Raw genomic sequence first — 25658 nt, 5'->3', positions numbered from 1 at the left:
TCCATCATATCTTTAAGAACTCATAGTACCGTACTACCCCACTAGAGCACTGTGCTCCCAGACTGCAGGTCTACTGGTGGTTCCCAAAGTCCACTTAAAGTAGTGATGGAGCCAGAGCTTTCAGCTATCAGGCTCCTCTCCCGTGGAACCTCCTCCCAGTGTGGGCTCAGGGGGGCAGACACCCTCTTTACATTTAAGAGTAGCCCAAAAACCATATAGTTTAGTAGTTATGCTGCTATAGGCCTAGACTGCCGGGGGACTCCCATGATGCACTGGGCTCCTCTATCCTCCTCTTCCTCTTCATCATAATGTCTGTTACTAACTTGCTATCTTCCCCGGTGCCTTTCTGTGCTTTTCTCATCTCTCAGGTTCCTGTGGATCCTGGTCCTGGTCCTGCTGCTGTGGTTCTCTGGTTCCTGTGGATCCTGGTCCTGGTTCTCCTGCTGCTGTGGTTCCTGTGGATCCTGGTCCTGGTCCTGCTGCTGTGGATCCTGGTCCTGCTGCTGTGGTTCTGTGGTTCCTGTGGATCCTGGTCCTGGTTCTGTGGTTCCTGTGGATCCTGGTCCTGGTTCTCTGGTTCCTGTGGATCCTGGATCGTCGTCCACTCGTCATGTTTTTCAATATTAACATGATGCTAATTTATTAGTCACACTGTAGTTAGTGTCTGTCTCTCTCTCTCTCTCTCTCTCTCTCCCTCTCTCTCCCTCTCTCTCTCCCTGACCAGAAACAGTCAACAGTCACAGTTTCATCTCTTCACCTTTCTCTCTAACTCTTCAGCTAGTTTGCTCTGCTTACGTGACATTTTAAAAGTCAGCTGCTCTTGTGAAAACTCCTGGTCTTCATCTGTTGTGGGTTCAATATTTCATCTGTTGTGAATCGTTGAAAGCCGTCGCCTGTGGGATGGATTCTGTCTCCATCATCAGTAAGTAGAGCAGGTTTGCTTTTGGTAGCAGATGATAAGAGGCACATTAGAACATGCACAATACTAATATACAATACTAATACAATACTCTAATACTTTGATCTGCCTGCTGGTTTCAGGTCTTTAATGTTCCCTCTTATCATCCGCTACCAAAAGTAAATGATGATGGAGACAGAATCCATCCCACAGGAGACGGCTGTCAACAGTTCACTAACAGATGAAATACTGAACCCACAACCAGAAAAGTCCAAAGGAGTGAGGAAGAGCTGAGGAACACAGTCAGTCACATGACTTCACCTGGAGCTCAGTGAGATCAGGTGCTGAAGGAGAGAGGTCTGAATCCTGGCTGGGACACTGTCCCTCCTTTCCCTCCAGTACGTGTTGGGAAACAAGTACAATTGTTAGTAACTTGAATCCAAACCAAAAACCAAGCAGCAGAACAAAGTGCTGAGCTGTTCTTCACTCTTTCATTATTGATTTGTACTATTTGATTTATTGGAAATGATTGTTGGAGCTCGCTTGTGATTCTATGACCTGAGTAACATCTTTCTCCTTTAAAGTGTCTGGAGGTTCTAATGTAGCTCTGTGTTTTTTTTTCACAGGTTTCTCCAGATGAAGGTGATAAATGCGACCCGAGATCTTCTTCTAGTGCGACAGGGCTGGTGGTGCGGTGGGATAAGTCGCTGCCATACAAGGCACTGAAGAATCAGAGGTGCCAGGTTCGATCCCCGCTGTCGGCAGCAGTGCCTGGAGCGTAGAGAAGGGACTTGCGCGGGCAAGACTGGGGGGGGCGCTCTATCTCCCCGGAGTTTCCAGAGACTCAAGTAAAGGGTTATGCAGCTTTTTTTATTGAAAACCCAAAAAAACACTTATAAAAATTTTAGGCAGGGCTTTCCCTCATTTTAGACACTGGATTTAAAGAGAAGTTAAAATATGACTAAGTGTTTTTTGCCCCTAAATCCAGTTCAAAATTGCAGAAAAAAAATTTACTAAGTGAGAATTATGTATTTTAGAGGGGAAAAAAAAAATTTAAGTGTTTTTTACCTGCTTACAGTCCTAAAGCTTTTAGGGTTAAACTCACCTTGTTGGAATAAATCACTAAAGAGGGTTCACAAATGATCAATTTCACATTAACCTGAATCAATGACCAGGATTCTGCTCTAAAATAAATTGGGTCATCCCTCAATCAGAAGGTCTGGGGTTCAATCCCCAGCTCCTGTCTGTAAATGAGGAGGTCATGTAAAGGTGCTACAGACCAGAGGTAGAGCCACAGCTTTGCATTTTCATTAGTGCAGTTAAATCACAATATAGAAGACATAGGAAACAAGATTTAGATTCAACTTCTTTTTATTTCAGATATAGGACACAGTGAAGGTGCTGCTTCGCTCACTGGACATCCAGCAGGAACATTGAGGCAGATCCTGTCAGACAGAGGAAGACAATGATTAACACCTCAGTACAAACATGCCAGAGGAGCTGCTGCTCTACTTTTACCTCAAATCACTTTGACAATTATCTACAAGCTTTCCATAAAAATAAAACCACCAACAACTTCCACTTCAGTTCATGTCTTTATGTAGAAATCAGTGCTAAACTGAGGCTCTCATACAAACACAGTTCTGTTTGGATCCACAGCTGATTCAGGTCCTCCTGTTGCATCCTGGGAAAACACAAAGAGCACAACTTTTATCTTTTGTTCATACATGATGCTGCTAACAGGCGCCTCCTGAGAGACAAAGGTAACGACAGTCTGCTACATTTCCACAGGACCTTCTGTTTGGATCCACAGCTGGTTCAGCTTCTCCTCCTGGGAAAACACAAAGAGAGAGACCAGACAGAAGGTTCAACTTGATCTGATGATTTGGAAATTGTTCTTCATTTTCAATAAAGTTTGATGTGACAACATCCTGTGTTCATCTTTACTGATTCCTGGATACTTTTATTTTAGAGTCTCTTTACAGACAGGCTCCAAGAGAGAGAATTATCTACTGCAACATTCCAACATTTAGTGACATTAACATTAGAGAACTGTTTTCTACCTGGAAATCATCCTCATAGTAGAAAAGTGGAGCAACAAGTAGTTCAGGAAGAAATCAGAGTTTGTGGATGAAAGTGATTAGTTTGCTCTGTGAGGAGAAAATAAAAGCTCACATTTCATGTCTAAACATCCATCTGATGTTCCAGGTCAAGTTGAGCATTTTTACCACAAGCTGTTGTCCCACAGGTTCTTCAGCCCAGAGGAGCACCACCTGCAACAGGAAAGAGATTTTCACAATAAAACTACAGCTCTTTACTCAAGTAAAAAGGAAATAAGTGACATTATTATAGATGAAGTTCACCTGCAAACAGACTAAATGTGACAATAAAGGTTGATTCCTCACTTCAAAGCTGCTGTTAAACTTCCTGTGGTTCACCTGATCTCAGCCACAATAAACCACTGATTTATTAATACTTCCCTGAGCTTTTGGTCTTTCAGCTAATTTAAGAGTCTGAAGTTTCATTAGAGCAGAAAAACCAGGAAACAAACTTTGTCCCTTAACTGCACCAAGTGGTTAAGTGGACACACCTGAGCTCCAGGTGACACCACAGGGAGCTACGTCACTGCTGCCTGATCTGCTCCTGAAGAACGTCCAGTTACAATCATGCTACATGCTAACACTAGCCAGCGTGTTAGCCACTGATTAGCCACATGGTGAAACTGATCAGTGATTATTGATCCTGCAGTCCAGTCATTAGCAGCAAACTCACTGATGAAACAGGACTTTAATGAACGTTACACTAAGTCTGAGCTTTAACTCTCCTGCTGCTGCAGAGTGTCGGTGTGATCACCGTCTCCTTTCTCCCTCTGAAGCAGCTGCGAGGATCCATGAGGAACTTCTGGAGGTTCTAGAGCAAACACAGAGAACATGAGAACCATCAGTGTTTATTACAACAGTAATCTGGTACTTTAGTTCCACAATGAAACCACCAATACATCCAAAAACCACAGAGTAAAACTGTTGTGCCCTTACTAGCATATATATATTAGCATATATCCCCTCAAGCAGCAGTAAACTGTAGCAGCTATGAACACCTTAGCTAGCATTAGCTAATTAGCTAACAACTGACCACTGATTTGTTTGTGATTGTTCGGCCATTCAGCCTCAGACTGACCTCATTAACCAAAGCCAACTCCGCGTCTCCATGATGTTTCCTCCTCTCGCCCTCCAAAGACTTCATGAAGCAGAAGCAAAGCCTCCGACTCTTCGCAGCTGAAGGAGAAGAGCCGACTGCCTCGGGAGCGCCGCATCGTGAGGCTTTTATTGTGAAGGGCCCACCGTGCGACCAATCACATGCGAGAACAGAGTAGGATCATACCATTATGTGAAAGTAGGAAGGGAGACGCTCTGAAGACAGCTAGTAGTGGTACAGTCCAGGTACAGAGCCGCAGACAGACAGATTATTTGACCTTTTCTTCTTACATCACTGCCAATGACCACATATATTAACACAACGTTCATAGTCTGCACATTATCACACAACTGTATGTGATGGAAAGAATAATTCAATAAAGTATGCTGCTGCTTATATAAAGCTATTATTCTTCCACCGCTCATTGTAAACCAGTTCACTTGACCTACATTGTACCTTTGAGACTGCTTTTACCATAAATATGGTAACATTTACCATCCACGCATCACCTCCTTTGCAGTGGGCTTGGTAAGCAGAATAGTAGATCCCTGGTTCGCTACAGGTGAACATGCCAGTTTGTGGATTGTAGTCCTGGTTGTGCAGGAGTTTGTCAAAGATGACGGGAGAGCCCACAGGAGGGAAGGGATCTGTGAGGTGTTGCCACGGTGACAGCGTTTGACAAAACCTCAAGAGCTTCATAACTTTGCATCATCCACGCCTCGCACCGCTTGGCGCTCGGGCCCAAATAAACTGAAGTTTCAGACAGAAATTATTTGAAAAATATCAGTTCGAAATGTTAACATCTCCTGCGAGTGAATTAAGCCTGCGGAGTGGAGCTGGTAAAATGTGGTTGGAAATTAAGTGTATGACCAGCTAAAGTCTTTTTAGCCCTCATCAGAGTCCTTAAATATTCGCACTGAGTTTGATCCAATACTTAAATCTACTTCAGTGTTGATTAAATATGTATCCGACACAGCTGTAGCTTACTTCACCTGGCATGCCTTCCTTTTAACGAGCTACTTCACCCAAATACTGGGTCCTGGAGTTGATCAAGCTTGATATGAATGAAAATGTAAGCGTCTTCCCTCTCAACAGATCTGTGGTCAAGCACAGAGATCAGCCTGAGGGTAGAACACAAACCTGACGGACACATTTATGGCCTGTTATCAGGTTTCTCACAGAATCAACTTTAATGTCTGATATAACCTGCTGCTGTTCGTCCTTTTAAGCGGTGACAGTGTCGGTTGGCACCAGAAACACCAGGTAAGTTGAGCACACCACAGTCTGTCCGGCTGTCAGCAGGATTACAGAGAAACTACTGGCCCGATTTCCATGAAACTTGGTAGAAGGTGAGCTGAAGCATCAGCCGTGGAGGAACCCAGTCAATGTTGGAGCAGGTCTGGATGCTTCTAGTGATGCTTGTTCTAAGAATATAAGTACAGAATTGTTTAACTGGGGGTTTTCTTTTTTGATAAAAGAGATGAGAGATGTCTTAGAAGGCAAAATGGCGTCTTGTCAGCTGTATAAAAATGAAGTCAGAGATGCTGCACTGGCACGCCAATCGTGCTTTTTAACAGGCAGCAGACAAATTGTTTAGATTAGTCTTGTTTTAAGTGGGTCTGGTACTTTGTGGCCTCAAGCTCCGTCTCAGTTTCCTACATTTCTGCCGTCTGTCATGTTCTCTCTCTCTCTCTCACGAACACCATTGCCAGTTATTTTTACAGAAAGTGAAGATTCTCAAGTGCACCCAGCGACCATGGTGATATATCATTCCTTCTGAAATCATTGCTTTAATTTCTAACTTGCCAGATAATATCACTTGCAACGTCATCTTGCTTGGCACATGGTGCCAAATGTTATTAGTGCTGCTGTTTGCTGTCGGTCTGATGCTGAGAAAGTCCTTCTGCTCTGTTGGGTGGCAGCATAAAGAGGTTATATTATTCATCCAATTCATCCAAATCTGCCATTTAAATGTGGACACAAGTATCTTTAAATCTGCTCTTAATTCAACTATAGTAAATATGCAGCAGATTTTTAGTCGGCCTTCCCTGGATAAATGATGATTAAAACAAATAAAATTGCCAGTGGGTACCCAGGATATAGTCAGAGCAAATGGGTGCAACGTGTTTTGGAGGCTCCGCTATTGTTCATGTGTTGAGTAGGCGGCCTTGTACATGTGTGTGTTTATTTTTGTGCAGGGAGAGAAAAATATTCACCATCACTTCCTCAGTAAAAGACCTACAGAAGACACAGTGCCAGCAGGAGGAAGCACACACACACACACACACACACACATACATGCATGTGTTGATTGCTGTCAGCTCTCTTTAGGAGAGCTTGTGTCTAAGCTCTGTTTTCTAACAGGAGGCTTCAGTGGCAAACATGTATTTTCGAGTGCAGCACGTGAACAGGAAAATGTAAATGTGCCGTCTTCACATGTAAATATTTTATTACAGTATTTTTGTCAAAACTGACCTCAGAGCACAGAGTCTAGCAGTGAAATCTGCCCTCTTACACGTCACTATTTAAACTACGCGCAGTGTATTGTAGCAACACTCTGACAATATATTTGGAGTGTCCTAACGTGCTGTGTTGAACATCCATCTAAAGCTTAACACACCATCACAGAACAAACCCTCATCAGTCGTTTCACAGTCCAGTTTGAATTTCAGGTGTGTCTAAAGTAAATGTTTACGCTTCCCAAACTACCCGTTATTTACCCGTTTCTCAGTGGGCACTTAGTCACACTGGAAGATATCGTATTGTGAAAATACCTGGAGCTCCTCAGGTATTAGAGCGCACCGCGGCCCCTAAGATAGTGTGGTGACAATGACAAAGATGCTGCAGAGACACAACTGTTACTGAAAAAAACTGTACGATATAATGCAATCTGATGCAACACCACTGAAGCAAAGCTACCTTCTTAAAGCCTTTGAGGTTTCTTTCCCCCCTGAGACTGTCAGGGAGGTGATGATTCGCACTATGATCACTTTTGAGTCTGCAGTTTGTGTTTTTATTTTACTTTACTGAGCATCGTATCAGGGCTGCAACTAACAATCATTCATTTTTGTTTCTATTTTGTGCAACAGTCCAAAACCATAACATATTCAGTTTAAAATGATGTAAGATAGAGAAACTTCACCTTTGAGACACTCGAAACAGACGAGGTTTTTTCCTTTTTCTTGATAATTGACTTCAGTGCTTAATCATCTAAACTGTGGTCTTCACTTAAGCACTGCACTGTGCATGTGGATGTATGTCAGGGATACTGCCTGATGAGGAGTCCATTATTAGGACAATGCTGCACGTTGGGCGGTTTTCTGCCTCCATTAATTCTTAATTTCTGGCACCTTGAAGGCTATTTTCCTGCTTATACCCATGGTCATTTGCTTAAGAAAATGATATAATATATAATAGTTTTTCTCAGGCAATAACTCTGTTTCCCTGGGAACAACTGAGGCTTTGACTAATACGAGGAACAATCATTACCGTCCCATTATGCTCTTATGCAGTGGAAACAGTGTTCACTCCTGCAGTAAACAGAGCGGATCATAGATACGACTTGGCAGCAGGAGACATTTCTTGTCCGCTCAGCTCATAGAACCTTTTTACTCACATTAGCAGCAATGCACTGGAGGTGCCAGTCTGTCAGTCAGTCCTCCAGTTTGGTCCAGAATGAAGAATCCCAACAATCACTGGATGCATTGACATGTAGACACCTCAGGACATGAACAAACTACTGACGTCTACACGCTGGTCTGTGTTTAGTGCCAATTAGAAAATGTTACTGGTGAACATATATTTTCTGCATCTATCGGATGGTTTCTTGATGTTTGTAGGGAAAATGTACGATATCGCAACATGAAATGACATGCACTGTGATGGAAAAGTTAATCCATGTCTCCAATTTGGTTTCATCCCCTCCTGTGTTGCATACATAATGGGCAGAAATGTGATGATGTGTGAAACAACCACTCCAAACTACCGACAAAAGGTGGCAGATCGCTGCTCTGAATTGTTTCAGACCTATTTACTCGGTGCCCTGAAGGCCTGAACTTTCCCTGCCACTCCGCTGTGCTTTTTAATCCTACCCTTTTCCTGGCAACACAAATCGTAACTTAAAGCTGCAGAAGGAGGAGGCTCTATATTTAATGTGCTGCACAAAGGAATCAGATGATCAGTGTCAGAGGATGGGAGGCCCCGGCACTGTCAAGCCTGTTCTCACTTCATCTCAGCCTAGCAAATCATTAAATTACACCCTGTTTCTAAAGAGAGCTGACAGATTACCAGTACATGGAGTGAGAGAACTGGTTTTTCAGAGCAGCTCTACGCCTCAGCTTCTAATCAATAAAGCACCCTCTTCTCACACCTACCCAACCCCACTCACAGCTTCTCTCTTACTATCCGTCTTACTCTCAGGCTTCAATTCCTAAAGAGCTCCTTAAAAATCTTGACAGTGTAGATAAGTGACACCCTTTTGCATGCGTGTGTGTGTGTATTTGTGTATAGGAGCATGTCTGCATGTGCAAGCGGATGTGTTTTGCTGTGATTGTTGTTTTGGGGAGGTGAGATGTAATGTGGGAGAGGCTCTGGCAGCTCCATTATCTGGGTGGTGTCAGCCTGTCTGCCCGTGCACGCTTCCTTTCTTTGGGCCCACTCTCCCATTCAAACATTTATTTGCTGCCCTGACATACCCTGTCAACCTCCTTCTGCCTATCTGTCAGCGAGCGGGGCTTACTCCGCACAGTTCTGCACTACTGTGTGACCCCTTTGCAACATTTCCAAAACTTTTTTTTCCAGTCATGCAACACTTTCACATCGCATGTTTGATTTCGAAGCAATGAAATTAGCAATGCAGGTCTTTTTTAATCGCAGCACCTGTTTAAAAAATTAATTTCATAATACCTGTGTCAATCAGGTGCAGCTAATTTAGGTATTTTAATAATAAGAGTAGATGTGGTTTGAATGCAATAACTGCTAGCTTTCTGCCTGAGCGCTCACTGACTTCCACAGTGACTCAGCATTTGATTAAGTCAGTAATTGAGGGCAAAGTGTAAATAGATTACTGATTCAATTAACCCTATTATAGTAGGCAGTTCAGATCACAGCCACACATTTAGCCTTTCCAGTGAAAGCCTCACAAACCTACACACAGCCTCGGATTACAGACGGATGACCAAAACGGAGCTCCCGCAGGGGACAGGAAAAACTTTCTGGAGCACATGGCAGCTCAATTAAAAGTGTTAAATGTGGAAATAATTCTGGGTGCCATTTTCCCAACCTGCCGGGGAGAGAAATGTCATTTTACTTATGCAGCAAATGAGAGCACAATTAAGTGACTGTGGAGGCTGAAACAACCTGCTGCGTAGCTTTCAAAATGAATCAGGAGCCCAAATGTGGCTTTAAGAAAAAACACTTTTTCAACTTGGCAGTTATCACCTTTCACATTAAAGCAGGATTACTGATGGCCACTGTATTACGTTATTAATGCCAGGAAAGGTCCGAGTCCCAGTTCCTTACTTGTAATTACTGTTCTTCCTCCTTAAAAAGGACATCCAGGCCACTCTGGAGTACTGAGGTGCTTCAGAGGAGCTCTGGGGACAGAGAAGCCCCTCACAACAATTATCAGATTGTCAAGACACTCATGAGTCTTTAAACGTGTTGATCTGGCTCTTCCTTTAGCACGACCAGGTCCAGGTCAGAGGTGACGTGTGTCCGCTGAAATATCTCATCATCTACTTGATTGAATGCCACGAAATTTGATACAGACATTCATATTTCATATATTACAGACTGAAATCTGTCCAGTACTCTGGTTTATGACCACATGTTAACATGCTAATGCACTAAACTATGACGGGAAACATGGTAAAAGATCTGCACCTAAATGCAGCCATGTCTCCTGTTGACAGTCTTCCCACCATCCCACCCCTGCTTAAAGCTTTGCTATACAGAGTGCACACTACTTCCTGCTTTTTCACTGAATTTCTGATTATATCTCCAACGTTTCAGTCAAGGTGTTTGTTTCTTGATCCTGTCTAAAATACAGAGGATTCACTGTAACGGTTGTGTCTCTGAATCAAAGTATTTCTAACAGCAAGTTCTGGATTCAGGGAATATTTTGTTCAGTTCTTTCTACTTCTCTCCCACTGCTCTCCCACTTTTTTCATTCAGTTCCTACTAGTTCCCCGCATCTCTCTCCTGGCTCCACAAGAAATCTGCTTCAAACCATCTGTCTCCGAGCGCAACACATGCCTCCTCTAAGTGACTAGAGAGAAGGAAAAGAGCATGTGGGGACACAATAGACCCATTACAGGAGCAAATTGTCTTCCCTCTTCCTCTCCTTCGCCTCCTCCCGTCATCCATCCAGATGCTGGAGCTCCACAAGTCAGGCGGTGTCACTACATGTGGGATAAAGAGAAGCAGCTGGTGGCTGGTAGACAGAACTGAAATGGTCCACAAAGAAACTAAATAGTGTGCCACAAACAAGAAGGAAAGAAAAGCACCAGTAATGTTAATTAAAAGTCATCACTGTGAAATTGTAAATATCCTACTGAAAAGTTAGCAGCGCTCACTTCCCCAGCACTGATTGCACCTGCTGTGCACCTGTAAGTTCAAGCGTAGCCTAATTTGATCATGGTTTCTAATTAAGGCATGAGTTTACACACTACTAACTATTTCACACCGCACCAGTTGACATAGTTGCAGTGTAGACGACTTAAATCTTCCATAAGCTCTTAGTAGATGTCACGTCCTCCGTAAAATAGAGGTTGTGATGGTGCATTGTTTTGAAAGGTTGGGATAACTTGGGGTGAATTACACCTACTGTTTTGCATCAGCAAAGCATTCTCCATGATATATTGCACCCTTTGGACATCACTGATTACTTTGATTCATACATCATTTTCGTTTTCACATTTTCATTTTCTCCATGCAGAGATACGGCGGATTACCAATCTGCTGGCAGCACACAAACCAAAATGTGTTTTGTTGTTGTTGTTGTTGTTTGGTGATTTACGAGGCCACTTTTAGCCTTTTTGTTCTCTTTAGCCTCTTCTAGTAAAGTGTTCGAAGACAGTTACGCATGAGAGACAACAGGGTAATAAACAACAGTGCATTAATATATATATATATATATATGTTAATAATGGTTTTCACTGATGGGAAGAGAGAGCATCCTCTTAGAGTCGCTCTCATCGGCACAGCTTCGACATTGAACTAACTAGTTTAAAGTAGAGTTCGACCAATTCATCCGTTTTGTTGTCGGCATGCACGTCATTGTCGCCCCTGATTACATCTGGGATCTTTTTGTAGTTTTACCCTCCAACAGCTTCATCATCTGCTCCATGTCTCCACCGGCAAACCGCCGGGCTGTCAGGCCGTCCGTCCCTGGGAGCCAACAGCAGCACGCCAGTCTGATAACAGATGCATGTCCAGTGTTCATAAAGCTTCACAGAGCTTCTCAGCTTGTTTATTAGTTGCAGGAGGAATCACTTTCCTCCTTTTCATTGGCCAAGTTTTGTTTTAAGTCTCAAGCTGAGTGTTTCTTGGCCACTATAATTACTAATTACTGTTATTATATCAGCCTTTAAAATTCCACTACTGGACTCTGCACCCTAGTGTAGCAACAGGCTCCAGTTGCTCCCTGCTTCTGTAACACTGGTACTTATGTACACAGCACGCCAGTATGTGTGTGTGTGGTCCCTTGTTTCATATTTCAGCAGTGTCTGCTCTCTCACCATGGCTCCTCCGCTCGGCTAATGGGATTCAGAGCCCTCGACAAGCTGGTCAGAGATCTCAGCAGGACACTTGGAGGCTGCGGTGGACGATGAAGCCTCCATGACGCGGACCGTGGGGCCTGCATGCATGAATACAGAGTCCACAATGAGACGGGGTGCGCCTGCTTGTTTGTTTCGACTTTGTGATTGTTCTCGGGTAGGGGGTCCTGCTGTTTTCCATATAAAACTTGTAATCCTCTGGGGGCTCCAATCGCCCTGCAGAGTGTCTGGGTACATCTCAGTAGAGGTCACTTTTGAGTGCTCGTCTTTATCCAACTGATAAAAAGAAAAATATGAAGTGTATGAGTGAGCGAAGTGCTCTTGGTGGACACCTCATATGTTTTGCAGTATCAACCAAACCCCAGGACTGTGCCGGTTGTCCTGGACTGACACCCTGCTTCATACACATCTCACGTCAGAAGTGCAACGACAACAGCAGTCTTCTGTTTTATCCTAGAATTATGACTCAGAGGATATTACCTGCCACAGAACGGTAATCCTTCTGCAGTACAGCGAAATACTGATAATCGCCCAAAAGGTGAGCAGCTGTGCTGACTCATTCCCTCCAAGAAAAGCCGTTTCGCAAACTGAAAAACCAAAAGTTTCTTCCTGAAGCCATAAAGAAGCATGTTAGATGTTATTTTGAATCAATGAGTTAATAATGTGACAGCCTGCAAGAGTAATAACACCATTTGATACGGTAACATCAAGCCTATTTCACCGTTCTGGAAACAGCAAAAGGAGAAAGAGCTCACTGCAGCTTGTATCTTCAACACTAACTTGTAACTCAAAGAGTTTTAAGTTGAGAAAGTTGACTAGAGTTAGTTGGTGTATGTAAAAGGAAACACAGGCATTTTCAAGTGTAAATATTTAACGGGTAAATATATGAAAATGTAAAAACTGCTGCACACAGGGAAGGGGTGGTGGTGGGGGGGGGTCCCAGTGGCTGGGAGTTGGCTAGGAACTGGTTTCCAGTTGGCTGGCAGCTGAGAGGCCTTTAGTTTGGAGCAGCAGCTCTGAGTGAGTGCATGCCAGCTCTCTCATACAACACCACGTTCACGTCATGTGACTTGAGGCGTCCCTGTTGGTTCCGTTTCCAGGCACCAACTCAGATTAATTATACTTACAAGTTTGACATGAACTGTTGTCAGTCAGAAATGAGTCAAATGAGCTCATGGTTACCACAAGCACTGTAAACATGCCACTTGGCCTGTGGCTCATGTTTTACCTGCAAGACTAGTTTTAATGTCTGACTCCCGTCTCCAATCACAGTTTATTTTTGTGAGATAAGACTCAGTTTGTAGAAGGTCACAGTCCGCCACGCTGATATCCTGTGACATCCTTTGCACAACGATGCAGCCTACGAACACAGAGAGCAGAGATTCCTCTGACATGATGCCCGTCAACTCAGACGCTAATGTTTGGATCATCTACATTTAAGGAGCGGTCCTGTTGTTCTACAATATCTCCTCTAAGTATCCTGTCCTCACTTATGCTCTTATAAAACTACTGTGGACAGAAATATTGGGTAATAAATATTTTCAAAAGACTAGAAGAAAGAAAAGTGCACTTAGTAGAGTGCAGAACTCTGCTACACCTAACCCAGCTGTGGTCAGCACCACTACCAGAACATTAGTTTGCACTTTTCTGTGGCTTTTTGCAGCTTTTAGCTGTTAGACATTGTTTAAGGTTATAAAAAGCAGTGTTCAACTGATCACTACACAAAACCATCAACGACAGCATGTCACCACACATGAACCTCATAAATTCATCATGAGGCTGACAGATCCAGCCCGCGGAGCTGCACCAGTTAAGAATAATAACACTTGATTATATTTCCTCTCCAAAGTTCAGTCCTGTTTGTCCAGTACTGCCAGAAGCAGCCAAAGGAGAAGGTGCTGCACTACGCAGAAACATCCTGTTGCTGCTGTAACACTTGTGGCTACTTAACGACAAAGCCACTGCCAAAATGTTCCTTGACTTTCAAAACACAGAAAAGCAGATGATTAAAAATAAACTGTTTCCCAGTGAGCAGAAAGATAAATACATGGTTGTGCCAAAGGGTGAGAGTGCAAGTCAAATTACAGTTCAAGAAGCCTTGCAGGGAAGCTCAAATGGACCAGATCCATCTGAAAAGGACACACAACTATTTAAACAGTCCTAGAAGAGAATTCTATTATTTTTCAGAGAACACAAGATGGTGCGGACAATTAGATGCAAATAAAATTAAGAGGGCCGAGGAAATGACAAAGCCGTGTGGCGAAGGTTGCTATGGCAATGCACATGCATGGCACAAAATGTTACGGTAACAGAAATAGCACAGCCATACGCTGTGTGTTTGACCCAGATGAGCCCCCAACTGGAACGGAAAATACAACAGAGCAGCTTCGCCACGCTCAGAAGCAACAAGGAGCCAAATGGTTTGTTTGAGCTGAACACCGACAGATTGTCCTCATCGATACACAAACTGCCTCCATAACCCAAAAATCACAACACAAGCTCTGCATTTCAGTCTCTGTCTTCAGTAAATGTATGGAAAAAATGTGTTTTCTCTTGAAATAAATTGTCAGCTCCAACTGAAACCTCCATGTTAGATTAAGACCACTGAGGGTACGACATGAAGCCCACCTCATCCTTTGAAATCTGCATCCAGTGTGTGTTCGGCTCGGCTCAATTATCACGGAGATATGGTGAATTAGAAGGAATCTCTGCTGCAGAGAAATGCTGCAAAGACCACGGCGAAGAGCAGCAATTAAAAAGTGGCGTTTTCTGTGTTCTCAACTGTTTGATCTCGATATGTGATCCTGCTATTTTAAGCCAGAGAAAAAGCCCACTGAAACAGGCAGAGCGCTTACATGACTGAAGACAGCATGGTTTTTTAACACCCATCACAAGACAAGCTGCTCCCACTTGTCATGTTCCATTATGCATTCCTGAGGATTAAACAACACACTGACACATCATGTAAGCCTGTTAACTTCCAGACTGCTTCATAGGAAAAGACTTGTATGTCCTGAATCATGTCTTTGTCTAATTAGCCTGTGCACCAAACAGGGGCTGCAGCTACATACCCTGGTTCTGTTCCACACAACAGAAGAAAGCTTGAGTTAAAATACTGTATTAAACTGTGAGCCGTGCCCCCCCCCTCCTCCTCTTGTTTGATAAGTGTCAGCAAACATAATGGCTGCAGACTCATATTCATTTTTTCAGGCTCTGCTTTAAGTCAGGACGTTTCTAAAACACGTCCACGGTCAACGAGCTGAACAAACCCAGCTCCTGATTAGACATGAGCAGATCCATGAATTACTTTACATATAATAAGAGCTGCCAAGTAGATCGACAAGCAGAACTGTAAGTGCTCCAGTACCCGTTTACCATTTCACTTTTATTATATCGCTTTGGAGAAGAAAGCTAAGTGACAACTGCCGGTACATTTTAAACCCGTATTATTTGCTGCTTGAAATGTATTGTACGATTACTATGTTTAATAAAGGTGCAGTCCGTGACTCAAATGCATTTTGTCTAAATCAACCAAACTACTGAATGTCAGTGATGTTCTACTGCTGCTTGGATCTAAACAGATTTCTTAATGAATGAATGGCTCTAAATGTGAGCATCTGTTTTCTACCTTTGCTCTTTATGTTGTTATCTAGTATTCCCTCGTTTAGCCAGAACATGTTGTGTGATGTTAGTGTTAACAGTTTTTATTATAAAGAGGATGAAGAAAGGTCTGGAGGGGCGTCTCTGTGTCTGATTGACAGCAGCAGGCAGGCCGAGCTCTGGCAGAGAGACAATACACAGAGTAAACAAAGTTTCACAGCGAGCTGCAGCTCAGAAGCCGCGGCCAGACAGCGTTCAGCAAGCAGTGGGACGGAAGAGAAGAAGACCGCACCAGCAAATAAACAAGCCCAGTGATATTTTCAGACAAGTGTGTGTGCTGTTTAATGTGATGTAGCTGAGCAGGTAATTACCCATCTAGGCAGAGCAGGGCACCTTCATTTATATACAACATTTCAAAAAGGCAATCTAGCCTGCAAACTGGCCTCCGCAGTGCACTTGATGGAGTTTGTTTGGTCGGTTGTGTAGCAGGCGGGTGTCTGTCAGTGTGACCAGCTGCCTATAATAGTGTCTTAGTGATGTTGTGGATGTGTGCAACTATGGTTTAAAATCAAGCAGCTGGACTGGCTGTAGAGAAAGTTCTCCTACAGGAAAGCAACACAGTTAGCTCCCTTTATACAAAGACAGATATCTTTATGTGCTGCACATTTCACAGAACATGAGATTTACAGAGCAAATAAATTGCATGTTTTTCAGTTGATGGAGCTTCAGTTCATCTGGAAACTTTGCTTCTGGCTTTCATTCTGACACCCGAGCCATCCGGGCCTTTATGGCATCCTAAACAAACTACAAATCATATTTGTAGTTAGAAAATGTGTTTTGGAGTAGTCTGACACACACACACACACACACACACACACACACATATAAAGAGACAGGTCATACTACCACTGCTGCTGTCGCTGCTGTTTCATGAAGCATTTGAGCAGCAGACGTCCGACTACTTTGGTCTCATCCCGTTCTATTTTTATGCTGCACCCAGCTTGCTCTCAAATGAGACTTGTGAGATATCAGACACATTACTGACTTCCACATCCTTACTAGACCATCTGTTCAACTTTACACTCATGTGAGAGAGAGTGTGTGTGTGTGTGTGTGTGTGTGTGTGTGTGGAAGCAGGCAATAAGTGGTCAGTGATGCAACCTTTGGTGGAATAGCCACAAGACACGAGGGAGAGTTAAAGAGAGAAGAGAGAACAAACGAACGACAGCTTCTTCCTCGGCCACCACATAAACCTGAACCAGTGGTGAATACAGGAAATTATTCAGGAGCATTTTTAACCACTATGGAGGCCTGAGGCGAGCAATACAAACAACTTAGCCAGCCAGCGTGCATTAGAGATGTAGACTCATGAATAAATGATCCTCAGATCCCCAATTCCACATCACAAAGACACACAGTGGGCCCACCATCAAAAGCCCTCCATCTTTGCTAGTGAGTTGTCACTGCAAAGGTAATAACTTTCTGTTTCTCCCTCCACCTCCCTGCCTCTCTTTCTGTCTCTCTCGTTTCATTTGTCATGCAACACAATGTAATTACACCTCCCTGCCACTGAATTCAGGCTAACACCGTTTGATACTGACACGCCCAGCCCACAGACGTCCTGTGGGTGTCAAGACATCAGACGGCTGTGGAAATCAGCCACCTGCTGGGTGCTCCCCCGCACGTCGCTGCTCGATCTGCAAAACCAAGCCTGCACGATTTCAGACATGTAGTAATACTGACAATCAGAGTCCCACGTCGTGAGATGACACCGTCTTCCTCGTGATCTAAAAGCTGTCGTGGACAGCGCACCCATCAGCTCTGCTGACAGGTGCACTGATGCAGGTGTTGCCAGATGGAAGCCTGAGGCGAGCATGTGGACTTTGAAATAAGCTCTTCTGAAGAGTTTCCCCCTTTGTTTTTCCAGTGCCAATGAATTTGACAACTTTGTCATGAACAAGATGACGGCAGTGAATTAATGCATGACAGAGCTTTAAAAGTAACATTAGCTTTTCATATCTTCGTCAGGTTTGTGCATCATAGCATGTAAGGGTTGACTCCTTTGGGCTCAACATCTACTATGTTGTCTTTGACTGCCACCAGTTCTAGTTATAGTCCAAAGATCGGACCTGTCCAACTCACACTGATGAGCTGATATTGAATTATTTCACGGCTGAAGTCCTCCTACTCTAAACCAACTGAACTTTATCATCATGTTGGTAAAATAAACACATTACTTTGACATCATTTGTTTCCTTTCTGGCATGAAGAAATGTACTGAATACATATGAGCTGATGTCTCTGAGGGAGGAGGACAGTCTCACCTGGGTGTTAAATATCTCAGTGCTCTTTTCTAACGTCTGTCTTATGTGAAGACAGAATATGGAACCAAAGAGCAAAAACAAAGAAGAAAACACTCCCACACTAACGTGTCAGCTCGCTGTAAAGAACTGGTTCATTTTTTGATGGGACTTTAACATTAAACGAGCAGGGGGGTTAGATTTTAAGGAGACAAAATATAACCAAACATGGTGATCATTGGATCCTGAAACAGAAAACATTTATACGGATTTTTACGAGACCCCAACCGTTACTGTATTTTTATAGAAATTATCTTATTTGAAATCTATATATTAAATCTATATATTCAACATACAGTTTATGTTACTAAATAGTTTTTGGTTTACAGTTGGAAAATGTGCTTGAACGCGCCCTCTGGTGGACAAACTGTGTAATGCGACACTTTCTAAATGACCTCGAGTGTCACTTGTGTCCACGAGCAACTTGTGACTCTGACTGAGACACACAGGTCGACAGTTTTAGGTGGGAAAGGTTATGATTGCGTGTATGTTTACGTACATTATGTTTAAATAAAGGGAAGCACGGTGGTCAGCACTGTTGCCTTCAGTGTTTGCATGTTCTTCTCGTGCTTGTGTGGGTTTTTTTCTCCACCTTCCACAGACGTGCAGGTTAATGTGACTCTAATGTGCCCGTAGGTGTGAGTGTGAATGCTTATCTGTCTGTGTGTGCCGGCCTGTGATGGAGGGTGTACCCCCGCCTCAGCCCAGCTCAGTTATGTTCCTCTATGTTCCTCAGCATCCAACGCCGGTCAGCCATAATTGTGGAAGAGTTGCGACCTGCATAAACTTACCATACGTGTAGCACTGGTCACTGTATTAAAAGGGTAAAAAGGTCCTGAATAATGAACCGGCTGCACTGAACTGACATCAACATGATGTACTGCCTGACTCACAGGTCTTGTCCACATCTTGATTAATGGTTTGACACGGGGAGACTCTGGATCATTGACTTTGGTGTGAAATAGTCGCATATAGATCAGCCCTCTGTTAGGAAATGAAAGTTTAACACAAGCCCTGCTTATGATCGGGGTGTTCGTCTCTCCTATCTCCAAATGCCTGCGTTAGCCACAAGGCATCACACTGAGAAAGGATTATTTAGCAAGTAAACAAGCTGTCACATGTGTCCAGGAGACAGATTTCCATTATCATCTGCAGTGTCGGTGAATGTGTGTGCATAGAGGTGCTGTGTGAGTGTGTGTGCTCTTTTATATTTGCGTTTGTCATTTTGATGAGAAAATCATACAATGCGTCAGTCAAAATGAGGTTACTGATGCATCTGCAATCAAAATTATGCAAAAGTGAGCATCACTTCAAAGTCTTTCCGTCTCCCTGCAGCAAATAATTAGCATGGACCAAAGTGGAGGAGCTCACCACCACAGGTGTGGTCTGACACTTGCTGCCTTTGCCCCGTGGAGCTTTACTGCCAACCTCAATGCAGCAGAAAAATTAATCAAGACGTAAACAGACTACTGCTGAATTAGTATTATCTAAATAGAATCGCCTTCTCTTCTTGGCCTGGATAAGACAAGTTTAGCACCGTGGCACAATTAACATAGTGGCCTGCAGCTGAATGTGGGAGAAAGTAAGCGACAGAGATAAAGCAGCAGAGAAAGAGAGACGGAGCTGCAATAAACCTACAAACCAGCTTTAAGCATTCGTGCCTCCTGGTTAGTGGTACACAACGAGCTCAGATGCATAATGCTTAAATATGAATAAGATATATTCCCAGCTTTGCTTGATTTTGCAGTGAAATCTCTGACTTCAGTCAGCTAACATGGAACAGAGTTACTATGTGAAAAGGCAGCAGAGTAAATACCAGTGTGTGTATCATTTGGCATCTGGCTTCATCATCACCCACACGCAGACAACAAGCTCAAAACTGCACAAGTTACAGAGTCCAACAGGAGCTTTCATCCGGACCGAGGACAGGATTTGAGACCAGGCGCCTCAGGGGAGCGTACGATCTAGTGACCAGAGACCAATAAATCTAAACCCGGTGCTGCACCTGCTGAACCCACCAGCTATGCAGCTCATGATTATTAACAGCAAATTAAAATCACAAAAATGGAGCAGACAGTCACTTTAGATGAATAATTAGCAGCAGACACTGGATCAGTGTTGGTCGTGAGTGCAGCTTAGTGTAAAAACCATATTGAGCAGGAGGGAATGTGACTTCCTTCATGTTGAGATGAAGTTTACACAGGTAGCTGACAACACCAGTCAAGTTTAGCAAATATACAAAAGCAGCTTCTAACAATTCCACAACAAAAGCAAGCAGGAGGGAAACAGGCCGTAAAAACAGCCAAACACATGCAGACAAGTGAAAAATCAGCTCAGCTTCTACAAGACTTGGCTTCATTAGATGAGTGACTCAACACGCGGTGACATGAGAGCACCATCAGAGAGCTCAGGAGCTGCAGGTCCTCAGAGTCCAGGACAGCAGGCTTCAGGTCGGACTCACAGGAGACCAAGAGGAACAGCTGAGCTCCACAACCAGGAGGAAACTGCAGTAACAGGATGTAACAGGATGTAACAGGATGCGACAGCTGCAACGTTCACTTGTGCTAATTGTTCGATATTTCTGGCACCTTTTGTAAACAGAGGACGAAATCCAATGTTCTTATCAGATCAAATATCTGTTACTGTGATGATGTTTGATTGATTTTGTTCCTCAGTTTATTGGACAAACATCTTTTACTCATCTTACATTTTATATTGCTATTGTATTTTGTTTAAGTGTCTTAATTTATCTTCCTCTTTCCTTTCATCCCACGTCTGGACGCACTGACGTCGGTTCATGGTCGGCACTTGATATTTTTCTAGATAATATTTTTCTCTTCTAAAAGAGTCTAATTATTGAGTCGTAGATCTGAGGTTATGCAAAAAATCTAAAATAATCATCGCTAGCAAACCAGATGGCATTCAGAGAGCTGTGGCAGGAAACAGGCTACTGTTCTGTTGGAAGTAAATCAGTGAACTTGACCCGACTTGACATCAAATCACCAAAGGAGGGAATATGTTCTAACCAGGAGTCTGAAGCTTCTGCAGCACCTTTCATTTGTGACCCATCTACACATGATCATATTCAATTTGTTTCAAAATGACGTTTCCTGTGTGGGATTTCAATTTAAACCAAAAGCAAAATCCAGGAAATGGAGCTGAGGATCTATGGAAGATTCAAACTGGCACGAATGTGAAATCCTGTAGTTTCACCGTGCGTCTGACTCGGAGACAGGCCCCGTTCCAGACTGAGGAAAATACCCTGTCAGCAAAAAAACTTGAGGCAAAACAAATATCAAGAGGATACAGTGAGAGTGGCAGGTGTGAGGGGAGGGGAGAGAGAGAGGGAGGGAAAATAGCAAGACAGGCAGTCTTTGTTTAAGGGCTGTAGGCAAGATGAATGCAGCATGTGTATCAAGTGTGAAGTGAAGGAATGGAATAGAGAAGGAGAGAGAGAGAGAGAGAGAATAATGGTTGTCTAGGATTAAATGGATACAGAGAACTGTCTACTGTATACAAGACCACATTTTCAAAACGAATGGGCGCACGGTAGATGAAACATCAACGCTCACTGTTGCTTCAAAATGTTCGTCAGCTAAAAAAAGAAATATTTCAAACATCTGTGTGAGCTTCGAGAAACTCTGCCGTAGCAGCCGTGCAGCCTGTCACATGTTTGCCCTTATTTCTGCTGCATCTGACAGACCAGCTCTGACTCCTTTACCTTCATCCTTAACACACACCTACACAGACCTGCACTATATTTCACTTCACACACACACACACACACACACACACACACACACACACACACACACTCTGCTCTTCAGATCTGAAATGAGGTGGAAAAGTAACTGCGAAGCCAGACGGGCGCCTGCAGCTATCTCAGGGATGAATACAACTATTCCATTACAAACACCTTTAATGTCGGCATGGTACGTCTGCCTCGCTGTGCAGGCCCATCGTTTCATTTTTCTTGAAGGTACCAAAAATATTATTTCTGGTTGCAACTTTGAAGCGCACATCTCATAAAAGGGGCGAAACAGCAATCAACCAATATGTTCTCCTAATGAGAAGGCATAAAGTATTTCATGGCTTTTCCAAACTGGGTTTAGTTGTGTGCAACACATTAACAACCTTAGAAAATATATTCAGATTACAGAAGCGAGGCGCTGGAGGTGAAAGAAAGCAGCTCTGCTGTGATGTGTGAAAGACGGTGGCAGGATTACTATAAATGAAACACTCTGGTCTCGTTACTATTTTAATCCACCCGCCGTAGTTGTGTAATCTAATGTGAGGTTTGTATTTGTTTGAAGGCTCTGATTTCTGTTTAGTGGCTAAAAGTTGGCGTCATTAAAGTCACAGTATCGACACAGAAGAACCTCTGAAGCATGGCAGTAATGTTTCTGTACAAAATAGCAAAGAAATCCAGCTTTTGTGACGGGAAATGCAAATCATTCTGATTTCAGAACCAGAAATGGTAAACAAACGTGTCTGTCGTTGTTGTTTCAGACTTTGTTTAACCATTTAATATCTCTATGATAAATACATAGATGTCCTAAAGTGAAAGCATGAAAATAAAGCTGCATCCCAGAGATCAGGTCCCTGTCATCTGTATTCTAGGCCGTTTCTGAATATATATCATATATCACGTCTCCTTACTAAGCTATAATAAAAGTGTTGTGACCGCTCTGATTCACCTGCTGTCTACACACTGTTGTCAGTTAAAGCTCTTCCCTCTTCTGCTCTGAAAAAGCTGTTTTCTTCAATCTGTCTCATTAACACAAAGAACTCCTGCTCTGCTTTTTGTCCTCTTCTTTGTAAAGTGGTGACATTATCTTATGATGCACACAGAGAGAGCTGACACTGTGCTGACAAGCAATGACAGCGACGAGTGTAGCAGGGAAGCACGAGTTACTTTGTCTTAATGAGCTGCCACATCGTCTGACTTCTCCTCCACCTGTGATGTGAGAGCTACTTCTCTCATATTCCCTTATTCATCTTAGGTCTGCGTGTGCTTGTCTCCTTTTGTCTATCTTTGCCTGCCTATCTGCTTTTTTTTGTTGCTATTTCTACTTTAAAAAGTCATTTTACATACATTTAATCTCCACTCAGCTGAACAGACCACGCGGTCGCTGCGTACAACATCTCAGGTTGTGAGTTTTTCCATTTGCAGCTACGCCTTCTCACAAACACCTGCCTCCGCCTGCGACCAGCCCTGTGAAATAAGTGACCTCGTCTCTTCCGGCCTGCATCATCAGGAGTGTGCCATGGAGAGGGTCAACTAATGCACACTAATCCTCCAACACAATGACCCCAATCCCTTAAATCTGTCAATAGGGAAGCTGATGCTCCAGATTAGAGATCACGTTGTGATGATACTGACGGACTCCACTCTTGTCTTGTTGTTTGCAAAGCAAACTAACATAGTTTATCATTTGCAAAGGCTGCGATGGAGCTGTGTCTTAGAGCTCAGTGGGTTATTGCCAAAATAATGATAACTGGAGTTATACTTCATTATGCAGCTTCCCAACCACTCGAGACAAACTCCCACTGCAGACACTTGTATGATAAGTGTGATTAACTTAATTGCCCAACTTGGAGCTGTGATGAAGCCAAACACTTCACACAGACACCAAAGACCCCGTGAGTCTACATGTGAGAGACCAAGGGATGAACCTGGCTGAGGGGGAAAAAAGGAAAAGCAGCTAGAGACATATTCTGTTACTCCATTGTTGTCATACAAACTATGCAGCTTTTATATCTTAATCATTACCGTGTCTGAACTTTTGAGTTCTGAATGCTGCATCCTGGATGATAGAGCAGGTCTGCAATCAAAGATGCGGGGCCACGATGCACCGCAGAGACAGCTTTGAATGCCTGCTTATCTCAGAGGGGAGTTTGTTTACTCTTCCTGCCGCTGCTGGACAGATAAATCGACTGGAAAGGGGAGAGAGTTTACACACATACAAAAACACGAGGCCTGTAGGTAGAGAATTTGGGGGAAAGTTATTAAAACTGCTTTTATCAACCCTCTAAATCCACCCGATGCTGTTGTGCAGCAGGGAGTGACGGCGCTCGCTGTCATATCCACAGCTGCCAATTCCTGAGGTGCAGGGCATCAGATTATCTGGCTTCTTTAAGCTGTGGACGCCGTTTCTGCATCACAGCTCCTAGAATGTAATTTTGAGAAGTGTAGCTGTGGTCACCTCAGAGACACAGGAAGAAGGGCGGAGGAGAAGAGAGACAAATGAGCCGTGAGTTTATCATATGCAAGTCTCCACTGTTGATAAAACACCTGCTCTTCTTTGGGGACAGCGTCACAAAATGAGAATCACTTTCTCTCCTCCCATTGTTCTCCAACAGTTTTTTGTGCACCAGCACAGAATCCTAATATTGGCAGGCACATCAAATCCACTGCTGTCAGTATGACATTTTGCTGAATGACATCAGCCTAAAATCACATTCAATAGTGATTAAACATAATTAAATCCCACTGATTCATTGCAGGGCTTTAGCCCATAATCCAAACCATTCACTGTGCTTTCCTGTGAATGACATTTGACTATTTTAAAGGCTTTGAAAACAACGATTGAATTAAATTGAATTTCGACTATAACAACTGTATTCATTTGTTCTTTATTGATAGGATCTCATAGGAAATACACATCACGTTTTGGTTTAAAAATAGGAGGATGTTACATAGAAAAGGCATCATCATTTCTCATTCACACGTTAAAAGTCTTAAGAGTTGAATATGTATTGCTCCGAGTCAAGAGACCAAGATTAGACATTTTTACAAATTGTAGAACCAGGCCCCCAGGAGGAGCCTGGAGCCTAAGGTAACGTTGTTAATAAAATTCAGAAACAATGTCCACCTCAAGTTCTGCACAGACTCTATTTGCATAGCATGCATTTGATTTGAATAAATATCCGGTGAGGACCACAGTGGCAGATTGCTCAAAATAACTTGATAAATGTTGCATACTCTCTGACAAATTGCACAGACTCTTCAGGTGCTCTCTGGAGGAATCCTAGAAAATAAAAGTACAAAAGGCTGGAAGAGGATAGACTTACTTACAAGAAATAATCCCTCCCATACTGCATTTACCCCGACAGGAGCCGTTTTTACAGGGGCAACAGAAGTGTACAAAAGTTAAAGGAGATGAAAATCCATTTGTTTTGAGTTAGAAATGTAGAATTAAGTATAGATATGTATGTACATATATACATTTAGGACATGAGAGTGGGAGAGCACATCATTTAGAGGATAAAATGCTATTGTGAATGTGAAGTAACATACTATATCTTATGATGGCCGTCGTGTGGAGGGGAGACCGGGGTGTGTTGTCACGCTTTTCTCTCTCTCTCGTGTGAATTTCTGATCAACAACACATCTCACATTAGTCACACCGACATTAGAGGGAGGTTTAAGGTCTCGGGTTGAAATGTGTATCCCTTTTATTAGTGTTACTTATCCTAACAACAAGCTAATGCCGTCAAAGACACTGGTGCACATTGTCTTTTAATACTTATCACTGGGGCTTCAGGAGGAAAATGTGATTTTAAAAACATTTGTTTAAGATAGAAACACCAAATTACTTTTAAAATAAACAGAACCACCATCTCTATAATACTATAATATATATGTTTGAGTTATTCTCTGTCATGAGAACGCCACATTATGACGTCACAAAAAACTGTTATCTTCCTCTTTTTAACAAATTATTGATTATGAAAAGCCTAATCACCTACAATTTGTATTACAAAAACAGCAGCAACATTAGAAATTATTCTAAAAATACTAAATTTCCCTCCACCTCAGATAGA

General features: G+C 43.0%; 2 long non-coding RNA genes across 2 annotated transcripts in view; both read right to left on the bottom strand.

Moving 5' to 3' along the window:
• LOC139219083 (uncharacterized) overlaps positions 1-25658 on the bottom strand; it is a 348076-nt gene that overhangs the window by 19276 nt on the left and 303142 nt on the right. The gene's annotated exons all lie outside the window — the stretch shown is intronic.
• Positions 2252-3608, bottom strand: LOC139219322 (uncharacterized). Its single transcript, XR_011585703.1, has 5 exons — positions 3489-3608; positions 3074-3171; positions 2693-2729; positions 2532-2582; positions 2252-2343 (listed from the first exon to the last, which is right to left on the bottom strand). It is a non-coding gene; the product is annotated as an uncharacterized lncRNA (long non-coding RNA).

This window comes from Pempheris klunzingeri, chromosome 19 (genome assembly GCF_042242105.1).
Source record: "Pempheris klunzingeri isolate RE-2024b chromosome 19, fPemKlu1.hap1, whole genome shotgun sequence".
NCBI classification, from domain to species: domain Eukaryota; kingdom Metazoa; phylum Chordata; class Actinopteri; order Acropomatiformes; family Pempheridae; genus Pempheris; species Pempheris klunzingeri.
Note: the sequence above shows the minus strand (reverse complement) of the source record. Positions and strands in the feature narration are given on the sequence as shown.